Here is a 13,377-nt window from a genome sequence, read left to right on the forward strand (position 1 = left end):
AGCAGGGGGTTCTCGGGTCCTAATGTTATGCACAAAAACAGTCCAAAGAAAATCGGACGTTACGACGGCTATGTTTACGCGATTTCCAAATTTTAAACCATTCAAAACCAACCCAATTCAACCTCAAATCCAACATACAACCAACATCCATCCTTATCACATCATAACAACCCCAACCAATTCAATTTTAACATTCATACTTATGCCTAAGCTTAACTTTAATCATACTTAAGTTCTTTTAATCAAAACAACAACATTTACCATTCTATTTCAATACCAATTCAATCCCAAACTCTAAATCACCAACATCAAGCTAAAATATCATCCTACTAATCAAAATCATCTTATAATACATAGGAATCTAGGGTTTGGAGATGATATACCTTCCTTGAAGTGGTGGGAGGAGCTAGGAAGCCTTAAGAAGCTTTGAGAAGTCTTAGGAATGCTTGGATCTTCAAGGAAAACAAGAAAAACTTCAAGTTAAAAACTTGAAAACACTATTCATTGTCTTCTTCTTTGATTAAATGAAGAAGATTGAGAAGGAATTGATGGCTTAAACTCATGATATAGCCCTAACTAAGCATGAAGATGATTAGGGAATTAACTCACCAATTTAGGAAGCTTGGATCTTTGATTTTTTGAATTCTTGCCCATTTGCAATAGTAAAAAGCCGAGAGCATGAAGAACCATGCCTTGGTTTCTTTTTGATTTTGATGAAAAATGATTTTCTTGGCTTGGTTGGTTTGATTTTTGTGTTTGTTTTAGTAAATTACCTAGTTGCCCTTGATTTTGTGTGGTTAAAAAGTCACCACATCTCCTTCCTTCCCATGTCATGCTTGTGTCATCCTCATGATGTCATCCTCCCCTCCTTGTCCTCTTCTCATTGGTTGGGTGACATCATCCTCTCTAATCCCTTTGATTAACTTCCTAATTGTTTGCCTAATGACCGCTGATCTGTTATACGGTTCGCTTAACTTTCGTTTTCGTTTATCGTTTGAGGGATCATACCCGGGATCTTATTACTTAGGTTCCCTTAACCTTTCTCAATACATTATATTCCTTTTTATGATCCTCTCTTATAATCCTTTAATTTAAATCCTTTTTATCCTGTTACCTTTTTCTCAATTCTTTCCGTATCTAGTGGATTTCCGGGAAAAATCAAAGTGTTCGGATTTGGATTCTGACGATCTTTACATACACTTATATCCCATATAAAGTACTAATAAAATCTCAGAATATCCATATCAGAACCCCTACATAGTGTGGCATGAAAAGTTTTCTCATTCAGCAAAAACACTATTCATAAGGGTTTCAAAAATTTCCCAAAAATTGGGGTTATTACAGTCTCCCCTCCTTAAAAGGATTATGTCCCGGAATCAGATAGAAAATGAATAGGGATACTCTCTTAGCATTACACTTTCTAACTCTCAAGTAAATTTTCCCACATTGTGGTTCTTCCATCAAACTCTGAATAGTTTGATAACCCTTCTCCTAAGCACTTGTTCCTTTTTCAATCTATAACCCTTCCTGGTTGCTCCATATAGGTTACGTCTGGTTGCATGTCTATGCGCTCATATGCCCCTAATTATCTGGCATCCGAATTACACTTCCTTAACATTGATACGTGAAACATGTTATGACTTGCTACATGTTCTGGGGTAAGGCTAGCTCATATGCTAACTTCCCAATACTTCTTAATATATCCAAGGGTCCGACAAATTGGGGACTTAACTTTCCTTTCTTTCCGAATCTCATCAATCCTTTCCAAGGGTTTCCAAGGGGATACCTTTAACAACACTAGGTCCCCTACTTCCTATTCTTTGTTCTTTCGTGTCAAATCAACATACTTCTTATGTCCATCTTGGGCTACTACCAGCCGTCCTCTGATTAGATCTATTATATCCTTGGTCCTTTGGACTACTGCGGGTCCGAGCATCTTGCGCTCTACAACTTCATCCTAACATAAGGGAGATCGACATTGTCTTCCCTCAAGGATCTCATAAGGCGATACCTCAATACTGACATATGATCTATTGTCGTAAGAAAACTCAACCCGTGTTAAGTGATCATTCCAATTTCTTTCAAGTCTATTGCACAGACTCTCATTATAGCTTTTAGCATTAGAGCTTTTGCTTCTCACTACCCATCCTTTTTCCCAGTTCGTAGTCACTACTACCTTCCGTTCCTAATATTATACTAGTTATACTTTTGCTCGTTAGCGTTCTATAACCTTTTAATAACCACGTCAACCTTAGTATCACGAATGTGTTTCCATTCCGAATACTACCACAACTTTATTACTCCTTTTTCAGCTGTTTCTATTTCCCAAAGTTTGATCAATCATATAGAAGTAAAGAATTTGTTGAGAGATCACTATGATCATGAACACTTGTTCTATTGCATAGTTAGTACAGAAGGTGGCCAGCCTTTAGTACTTGACAAGCAATTAAACAACATGTGGTATCCTACTAGGCTCCTATCACAAAGATAGATAGTCATTCGGCAATACCTCCCCTTCTGGAAGGGTTGTTCTTCTCAGCTGACATGAAATGAAAAGAAGAGAAAAGAACGAACTGAAGAGAATTGTATATATGAAAAAAAATATTGCCATAAAATATCTGGCTTGGAATCTACCTCTGAACTATAGAGGTTTGTCATAGGAGAACAAAACATATATGTATTTATATCAACATCAAGTATTATAGCATCGTATATCACATGCCTAAATATTTTTGCTATTCCGTCCATCATTCTATGGACCCAGGCTCTTCCTTGAGCTTATACACAATCACCTTTGAAACTCCCTCGATATCGAAAATCGAACCTGGGATCTCATTCTAGACATCATCGTTACTAGAATTCTATGCTTGCACCGCAACCTTCCTCGTATAATAATATGACTCTCTATCGATAAGAAAGAATAAATATTCACTAGGTAGATACTCTACTTAATTAGTCTATGAATGATAACTTATACACTACCACGACCCGATTAGTGGTACTCAATCTCAACAACCATTCAAATACAACTCTCACGGTTATAATCAGCTCACCACTCGCAGAATCATTGCTGCCTTACTATGGTCCACCACTGACCTACTGTAGTCATTCATTTTCCATGAAGTCTTAATATCTAACCATACGGAGTCCATACATGTCGTATCAAATCCTTCTAAGGAGGTAACATAATCACCATTCATGATTTATTGAAGAACACTCCTGATCCTGACATACACATGACATGAAGCAGATAAAAGTGCAGAAGAGTTTCAGTCAAAGCAACGATAGCAGGTTAATACCATTCTTAATCATATGCCTTCAATAGAAGACTTAACTCAAAGGTTCGTTTAGTCCTTTTTGAAATATGGTCCTGGATTATTCTCAAGATAGGACCTTCTAAGATAGATAGCCCATTCATGGCGATTACACGAATTAAACCTTTACCAACTACTATTACGGTTGGGTATTTGCACAGTCATCAGAAGGAATGTCAATTTCTCAAACCATAAAACAACCTTCACAGCTTTAACCATCATCACTGTATTCCTCTCGCACGAGCGCCTATAATTATCCTCTTACCTTTAAAGTGTCGGCCACCTCTTTGGCCTTTCCTGATAGTAAAATTTCCTTACAGTCAATGTCATTTTAACCACCTCCAAATAAATTTTCTACCTTATTTCAATCACAGCTTATGTGAAGATGTTTTCCTTAAAATCTGATAAGTAAAAAAAAATCACCATTTTTCCATAAGTTATTGCCTCAGTCTTTAGAGGTTAATCACTGTCACGACTGACTCTCAATCATACTTAGAACATCTTTTATCTTAAGTCCTAATTGCCCTGAACAATTTCGACCATTACTGGTTCAATCCATACTTTCTCGTGGTTTAACACATGCCCCACTCGGCAACATTATAATTACGTCATATTTCCTTTATCAACATTTCTATTCTTGAGAATTTTGAATATTACCTTTCTCCTTGTAAAACCTCTAAGGTTATCCCTCAATCGTTCCTCCTGTATTCCCTAGATATAGGGCATATCAAAATACCATTTACTATTACTAGAACCATTGTCTATATACTTCTGAAAAATTTCTCCACTGATCCTTAAAGGTTGTTATTACCTTAATCCTTTCCAATTCATACTGTCAAATTTCATACTATCCCTATTAAGGGTGAAATGCCAACCTTTATGCATTCCCCTAGGATTCATTTTAAGTTACCGCTGTTCTATCCTTAATTCCACCTTTAAAAGGTACCTGCATCCTTCCATGGATAAATCAAGTCATATATCCCTGATAAGGGTGTCTTATTCAATCATTCCCACCTCGATAGTATATGTCTAATTTCACAATAACATCTGTATTCAAAATGGGGTCAATCAATATGGCCTCCATAAGATAATAATGGTTATCCGCTTGTCTTGCCTAATTTGGTAACGATAACAAGGATGTTCTGGAAGATATTGGTCGTGTTCAACGTGAACTTCTTCTTAATAATTCCTTAGTTACTTTTGTTGTTTATCTCAACAGTCACCTCAATGTTGGGATATCTTTCATACCTGGCGTCTCCCTTTCTGGGTATCAAGCCACTGGTCTTACACTTCACATTCTTGAAGGTCACTTCCTTCATCCAATTTTCCTAATTTCTTACTTCCTTGTCTCCTCAGTCTATCCGCGTCTCATTATTTATCCTTCAAACTATCTCAAGGTTTCCTCAAATCCTCCCAACTTACAGGGGGTAAACTATATATATCTCTTATGCCTTCAACCATCAACTTTAACTCATGGTGAATCACCCTCATCCTCACGAATGCATACTTTTTTTCATTCTATTGCTACGAGTCTTTAGGGTTTCCTCATACCCAACTCCCTTATCATTCCTCAAACTCTATTGCCGTTATATTCCTTTCCACTTCAATTTCTTTTTATTTTCCTTTCTCTTATCATTATTTCATGAACCAACACAACATAAGCATTGATTTCAAACATCCCGTCATTCTGGAGTCGTGTCCTCAGAACGAATCTTGATAACTTTTACAACTTAGATTCATAATTCATCATACTCATCCACTTTTGTTCTAGCTCCAAATCTTTTACACTATCTCCTTATCTTTGGGAATTACTTTCCCGAAAACAATTGACTGAACTTAAATCAGTTTATTCTAACCTCTGGCTCCGTGCCTTTCTTGGTCTTTCACCAGCGGGTGGCCTCTCTCTTAGGAGGGTAAGTGACAAAAACAATCTTTTGTGATTCGTCAATCCTTTAGAATCTCAAATTATTCCTATATTTCCTTTAGCCAGGCTCTTGCCTCCACTAGGTCAGCTTGTTCCTTGGAACTCTGAGAGCTTAGCGACTTAAAGAACCTGAAAGAATTTCTCACCGCATTGTTTCCTCAGGGTGGTGGTTGGGGATAATAGTCTAAGTTCTGTCTAGACAGGTCCATGAATTGCCGTATAGGAGTACCGTCTCGGGTCTCCTTTCCTTACTCGACTTTCTGTTTCCTTAGTATGAAATGTTTCATCCTACTCCCCATAATTGGGGTCATCTTTTAATTTAAAATCCTCATTTTCCACTCCATTATGTCATGGGTTCCTTCTATCTTGATGACGACCTCCCTGACTATCACGTTCAGGGTTTGCCCTAAATCCTATTCCTCAAACTATGGCTCTCATCTAAGTTCTCATCCTTAAGCTCTTGAACTTTCGGAACCCAAATTCTATAGGAATACCTCATTATTCCCTTATCATCTTTCTCGGTATTAATCTCATATTTATTTGTTGGCTCTCTGCCTTCATTCATCACCTTTTTCTGGCACAATATGCTCTTTTCCAATAATTCGGGCTCTATTGCAATCTCAAACAGCTTTTCGGTACCGGCTCCGGTTACCTTCACTACTATTTCCATTCTCTCAAAATCTCTTATCAATTCTCCCAAAGACATTATCATCTTGAGTCTCTCCTTTTTACTAAGGGCATCAGCCACCACATTGGCTTTCCCCGAATGATACAGAATCTCCCAATCATATTTCTTGATTAGCTCTAACCGCCTCCTCGGGCGTATGTTGAGCTCTCTCTACGGGAAAATGTACTAGAGTACTTATGGCTTAGGTAAATCTTGCACTTCTCTCCATACAAGTAGTGCCTCCAATCTTTAGGGCAAAACTATTGCCACGAGCCCAAGCTCATGGGTGGGGATATCGAATTTTAAATTCCCTTAATTGTCTTAATGCAGACGCGATTATCTTGCTGTGCTATATAAGAAGCACCCTAATTCCTTATGCGAAGCGTCACTTACAAATCACAAAATCTCCTTTTTCCCTCCGGCAACGCCAACATAGGGGCCGTCACCAACCTTTGCTTCAGTTCTTAAAAGCTGTTCTCGCATTTCTCTGCCTATTCGAACTTCTCAGTCTTATGAGTAAGCCGCGTTAAAGGGGCTACTATCTTTACAAACTTGAACGAACCTCCGGTAGTGACCGACCAATCCTACCTCTGGTAGTCGACCTAACCATGGTCATCAATTCATCAGTGGTCCTTTATTCATTCTTGTCAGGATCCTCCATGGGATCCTCCTCAGCAACAATCCCTTCTAGGACAACATCCTCAACCGCTACATCCTCAATATCAACATCATCCGGTCCTGCGTTAGGACGCTCTATCGGATCCATAATCCGATCTCCAATTAGTAATAAAACATCATCACGCTGTTGCTCCTCAACCTCAGGGTTCGGAGTCCCGCTACCATATACGATAACGAACTACGCTCCTATCACGATATTTATAAGGGTTCCCAAAAGGGTTTTAACTGTCAGTACTACGTTAGGTAGCCCGACTATGAACTTGGCAAGAGTTCTTATTATCTTTGTGAACTTATTATCTTAACGTCACATCATCTCTGAGGTTTATAATGCTTAGCTCTGATACCACTTCTGTAAACCCCCAAATCCGGGGTCGGGGATCCGGGTTGTCACGAGTTCCATTTCCCTTAATAACACCCAATCTTAATACACAATCAACTACTCTGTACTGTGACCCCACAATAAACACACACACCACAAGTTATAGTCTCAGAGATGAATATCCAAAATAATCACAAGTCGTTTTATTCCACAATTATATGTCAATACACCTTAAAAAGGTTTCTGAATAGATTTACATTTCTTTGCCATTATTACAATTGATAAAGATACATAAGTCTGGTACATTATTAGTTGAAAACTTAGCCTATTGGTAATTTTTACCTCAGCTACAGCGGCCTCAACGCTTCCAGAAAGCTGCGGAACGTTTCCTATCCGCTTGCGAATTGGGAGCTTGGTCCTGTTCATCTTATCTATCTGATGTTGTGTGATGAAAGAAGAAAGCAAGGGTGAGCAGCAAGCCCACCAAAATAATATGTATAATGATTAACAATATATGAGCCTACTCATAATACTCATGAAAGTCTTGGTCAAAAGAAATGAACCAAGTTGATATCTTAATGCGATGAAGTCGCAAAATATTCAGTATATATATATATATACATATATACTTTTCAAAATATTGGAAGTCCTCTTCCATGCATAATATACACAAAGTCCCAGTGTATAACTGTATAAAAATATCGTTGCAAGGTGATCTCATATATCTAACCTTGTCTCAACGTTTTTCTGAAAATCTTTGTCATTCATAAGACAATTATTAACTAGATATAAGTTTAAAAGATGGAGTTACCAAATACTTCACTACACTTATATCATTTATAAAGCTACTTGAAATACCACTGTTCAAAGTATAATGAGCTTTCAACAGTTCATCACATAGATGAGACTACAAGACCAGATTTGAATAGATTCAATCTTTGAAATATTATTAAAGGAAATGAAGTTATGATATACTTCATTAAGTTCTGATATATATATATATATATATATTCATATATATCTCCCATACATTTCCTGAAAACCTCTGTCATGTAAAGTATGAACAGACTTGCAATATCCAATAAATTTGGAAAGGAAAAGAATTTTGGCATAAACCAGATATCTTGCTGATCAGGCAAAGATACCCATAAGTAACCTTTTCTACTAGTAGATGGACGAATTCCCCACTGGTCATCACCCTGGTCGCAATAGGACCTTATGCTGGACTGCCACTCAGCCATTTATGCATTTGATGGACTCCCACTGAGCCACTTACACTATCATGGACGCCCACTGAGCCCATGTTGCTTATGCCGACTCAATAGATGGACTTACTTCCCGAACCTTGGGTAAGTAATCAATTCATTAACCAAAACTGCAACCTTGTTGCGAATATAAAATACACCATAGAGCCGGATCCCTTAGATTTTTGAGCGAGTATTCAAGTCCCCTTAAAATGGAAGATCTTAAATATAAAAAATGAGTTTTGGGATCCGCTCTAACTTTTAAAAATCATTTTGAAGACTCGAAAACACTTTAAAGAGTGTTTGGAGTAAAGCTGATTTAATGAAGTAAATCAGTCCCCAGAATATTTAGAAAATATCTGAATATTATTATTTAAATAATATTCCCATAAAGAATAATCTTTATAAAAATAATTGAAGTAGAAGTATTAAAACTTATACTTGAAACGAGTATTAAATAACCAAAGATATACTTATATGAAAGTACTATCTTTATTTGAATAATCGAAAATAAGTTTGATTATTGACACCTTATTCTTTAATAAAATAAAGAATATAACTCAGCAAATAATCGGAGTCATAGATCCTCAAATGAATATTCAAATAATATTCATTAAATAATACAAACTGAGTCATAAGCCCTCAAATGAATATTCAAATTAATATTCATTAAATAATATAAAAGAGTCATAAGCCCTCGAATGAATATTCAAAATAATATTCATTTAATATAAAGGAGTCATAAGCCTTCGAATAATATTCGAAATAATATTCAATAAATAATATAAAAGAGTCATAAGCCCTCGAATGAATATTCAAAATAATATTCATTTAATATAAAGGAGTCATAAGCCTTCGAATAATATTCGAAATAATATTCAATAATAAAATAAGGTTATCGAATAAACCTTATTCGATTAATAGTTTTGAAAACTATAACCATATATATATATATACATATATACAAAATCTACTCGGGATCCTCGACTCCCGGTTTTAGAAAATGTTTTCACCTTTTGGGTCCTTATAATAAGGGTATATGCAAGTTACCGCTATCCTCTAGCATAGGTATTATCAACTGAATCAACAGATATATATAGCAAGAATACGAAACAGGCATGCATATATATATATATCATAGCAGCATGCTTTAATATATTGCAACATTTGCTAATTAACCAACATGCATCTATCGCAAGATAATGCAAATACATATATACATCACAACAACAGTATAACGGGTAGAAAACTTGTCTGAGCGACTTGGGGTGATAAAAGGCTCGGGACGAGTCTGGTAACCTATAAACAACAAGCAAGTTGGAATTAAACCAAAGTCACTTGTAAATCTATACTTTAACTAACTTAGACTCTAACGCTTGTTTTGCGCTTACTGATTCGCTTAAGTCACTCGAGTACCCTCGGCTCCATCATTTTTAATAATTTAACCTTTACGAGTTTTAAGACGATTCCTTCGCGAGTGTCTTACCAACTGCCTAACACACTTACCATAAATGTTTCATACATTAATTAACCCTTTTTGGTCTTTAACCTATGTTTCAAAGTAAGGCGAGGGGAAAAGTTTCGTTCGCGAAACGCCGTTATTTGAAACGGTCGTTTCTCCTAAACCGTGCATCGGAATCGAACGAACTACATATCAAAACGAAGCTCGTAACATGAGCTATCTAAACATGGCAGTGGTCATAATCAGGGGGTTCTCGGGTCCTAATGTTATGCACAAAAACAGTCCAAAGAAAATCGGACGTTACGACGGCTATGTTTACGCGATTTCCAAATTTTAAACCATTCAAAACCAACCCAATTCAACCTCAAATCCAACATACAACCAACATCCATCCTTATCACATCATAACAACCCCAACCAATTCAATTTTAACATTCATACTTATGCCTAAGCTTAACTTTAACCATACTTAAGTTCTTTTAATCAAAACAACAACATTTACCATTCTATTTCAATACCAATTCAATCCCAAACTCTAAATCACCAACATCAAGCTACAATATCATCCTACTAATCAAAATCATCTTATAATACATAGGAATCTAGGGTTTGGAGATGATATACCTTCCTTGAAGTGGTGGGAGGAGCTAGGAAGCCTTAAGAAGCTTTGAGAAGTCTTAGGAATGCTTGGATCTTCAAGGAAAACAAGAAAAACTTCAAGTTAAAAACTTGAAAACACTATTCATTGTCTTCTTCTTTGATTAAATGAAGAATATTGAGAAGGAATTGATGGCTTAAACTCATGATATAGCCCTAACTAAGCATGAAGATGATTAGGGAATTAACTCACCAATTTAGGAAGCTTGGATCTTTGATTTTTTGAATTCTTGCCCATTTGCAATAGTAAAAAGCCGAGAGCATGAAGAACCATGCCTTGGTTTCTTTTTGATTTTGATGAAAAATGATTTTCTTGGCTTGGTTGGTTTGATTTTTGTGTTTGTTTTAGTAAATTACCTAGTTGCCCTTGATTTTGTGTGGTTAAAAAGTCACCACATCTCCTTCCTTCCCATGTCATGCTTGTGTCATCCTCATGATGTCATCCTCCCCTCCTTGTCCTCTTCTCATTGGTTGGGTGACATCATCCTCTCTAATCCCTTTGATTAACTTCCTAATTGTTTGCCTAATGACCGCTGATCTGTTATACGGTTCGCTTAACTTTCGTTTTCGTTTATCGTTTGAGGGATCATACCCGGGATCTTATTACTTAGGTTCCCTTAACCTTTCTCAATACATTATATTCCTTTTTATGATCCTCTCTTATAATCCTTTAATTTAAATCCTTTTTATCCTGTTACCTTTTTCTCAATTCTTTCCGTATCTAGTGGATTTCCGGGAAAAATCAAAGTGTTCGGATTTGGATTCTGACGATCTTTACATACACTTATATCCCATATAAAGTACTAATAAAATCTCAGAATATCCATATCAGAACCCCTACATAGTGTGGCATGAAAAGTTTTCTCATTCAGCAAAAACACTATTCATAAGGGTTTCAAAAATTTCCCAAAAATTGGGGTTATTACAGAGCGCAAGGAGAGCCGTAAGAAGATCGTTTTAGCACGGATTCAACAAAGACGAAGAAGATCTTGTTTTTACTTGTGAATCTTTGTTCTAAGTTATAACTTGGATGCTAGTTTTCTTACTTGTGAACCTTACTCTTGTTTCGTACTTGGTTTTGTTATTTAAGTATAAAGACTACGTTTGTTATACCATGTTTTCATCGGAACCCACGTTGATGCTGAGTCCTATTATGGGCTAATCTTTATTGTGGGGTTCTAATGGATTTATTTATGGATTTATTTAGTTAATTTGTTTCGATGCCTTAGTGTGTGGTGATTGTATGATAACCTAGTATTGGTTGTGTGTATTCGTCTTACGAGCGTCATGAACTTATAAGATTGCGTGTTAATCTTTAATGAAGTGACAATGAATTTAAGGATTTAGAACTTGCCATGCTAGCATAGGTTCATATATTTGTTATGCATGATTCGTGGGTAATTTTAACCATCTTACTTGCCCTGTGTAATCATGATAGATAACTTGTGCTTAAACCATTATGTTGTCAAATTCTATAGACATACAGGGTCTCAATATAATTGGTATCTATTCAGCTTCTATCTCTTTTGTAGATATCTGATAGTATGTTATTCGTGCAACGAAAGTTAGCGTTTAGCAGTTCCGTGTTATCTGATTAGTATCATCACCATTGCATGGTAAGGTTAAGAACAATAAGGCTATTGAATGAAGTATCTAATGAAGTTAGAATCCCATGTTTGTCATATATATTAATTCAATCATTATTATTCTCTTAGTTATAATTGTTAGTTTAATTCTTAATTATAAACAACCTCAATTTGTTATCGTCTTAGCATTGAATAATAACCATACATTACTGCTTAAGTGCATAATTAATTAGTTAACCAAAGCCAGTCTCTGTGGGAACGAATTTGATTTATATCTTATACTACTTACGAACTCGTATACTTGCGTGTAATTTAACCCATGTTTAGCGACTAACAAGGTTTTGGTGCTGCTGCCTGGGACTGCAGAGTTAATTTTTAGTTTATGTATTTTCCATCAGTGGTCGTTAAAGTTCATTGACTCAGACATTATTACTTATATATTTCCTTATCTTATTTCAGGTACTCTAGCGAGGGTGTATGCATACGCGTTCGCGTACTCGTAAGAGAACTCTGGATAAAGCCGAGGAAGAAGTTGTGGTGGTTTGAAAGGAAGTTTTCGAAGAAGAAAAGAAGGTAGAAGAAGAAGAGAAAGTCGAAGAACCAGTTTTAGTAGTTATGGGAGATCAAGCAGAAAATCCTAAGGCTTTAATGGACTATTCTTAGCCTAAGATCAATAACATTCAGTCAAGCATCATCAGGCCAGCCATCAGGGCTAACACTTTCGAGATTAAGTCAAGCACGATTTAGATGATACAGAACTCAGTTCAGTTTGGGGGTTCTCCTACTGAAAACCCCAACATGCACATCAGGGATTTCATCAAGATCTGCGACACGTTCAAGTTCAATGATGTGACTGAAGATGCTATCAAGCTGCGACTCTTCCCATTTCTTTCTGAGGGAGAAAGCTAAGTGTTGGTTACATTCTCTACCGGTAGGGTCTTTCACCAGTTGGGAAGATCTTGCTCAAAAGTTTCTCACTATATTCTTCCCTATGGCGAAGACTGATGCAATCAGGAATGCTCTTACCCAGTTTGCTCAGCAAACTGGAGAATCTCTTTGTGAGGCTTGGGATCGATATAAGGAGATCTTAAGGACGTTCCCACACTATGGCATGCCTGATTGGATGATTATTAACTATTTCTACAATGAATTGGGTGCTACTTCTAGACCCATGCTTGATGCAACATCAGGAGGAGCTTTGTGGGCTAAGAGCTACGATGAAGCTTATGAATTAATTGACTGATGGCTGCTAATGAATACCAGAATCCTTCCCAAAGACTGACTCAAGGAAAAATAGCAGGAATTCTGGAGTTGGATGCAGCAACTGCTATAGCTGCCCAACTTAAGGCTTTGACGATGAAGGTGGACACTTTGAATAATCATTGGGTTAATCAAATCGCTAGTGTCTGTGAGCTTTGTGCTGGTGCCCATAAAACTGATCGGTGTACAATTTCTAGTGAATCAGCCTAGTTCGTGAGCAACTTTCAGCGTTTGCAGCAGCCTATGTCAGCCACTTATCATCCCAA

At 36.7% G+C, this 13,377-nt stretch overlaps 1 non-coding gene across 1 annotated transcript; it reads right to left on the minus strand.

The window, feature by feature from the left end:
- Nucleotides 1–12,857: 12,857 nt before the first annotated feature.
- LOC141669315 (small nucleolar RNA R71) lies at nt 12,858–12,964 on the minus strand. The gene has a single exon (XR_012553602.1). It is a non-coding gene; the product is annotated as a small nucleolar RNA R71 (small nucleolar RNA).
- Nucleotides 12,965–13,377: the final 413 nt, after the last annotated feature.

This window comes from Apium graveolens, chromosome 6 (assembly GCF_009905375.1).
Source record: "Apium graveolens cultivar Ventura chromosome 6, ASM990537v1, whole genome shotgun sequence".
In the NCBI taxonomy this organism is placed as follows: Eukaryota; Viridiplantae; Streptophyta; class Magnoliopsida; order Apiales; family Apiaceae; genus Apium; species Apium graveolens.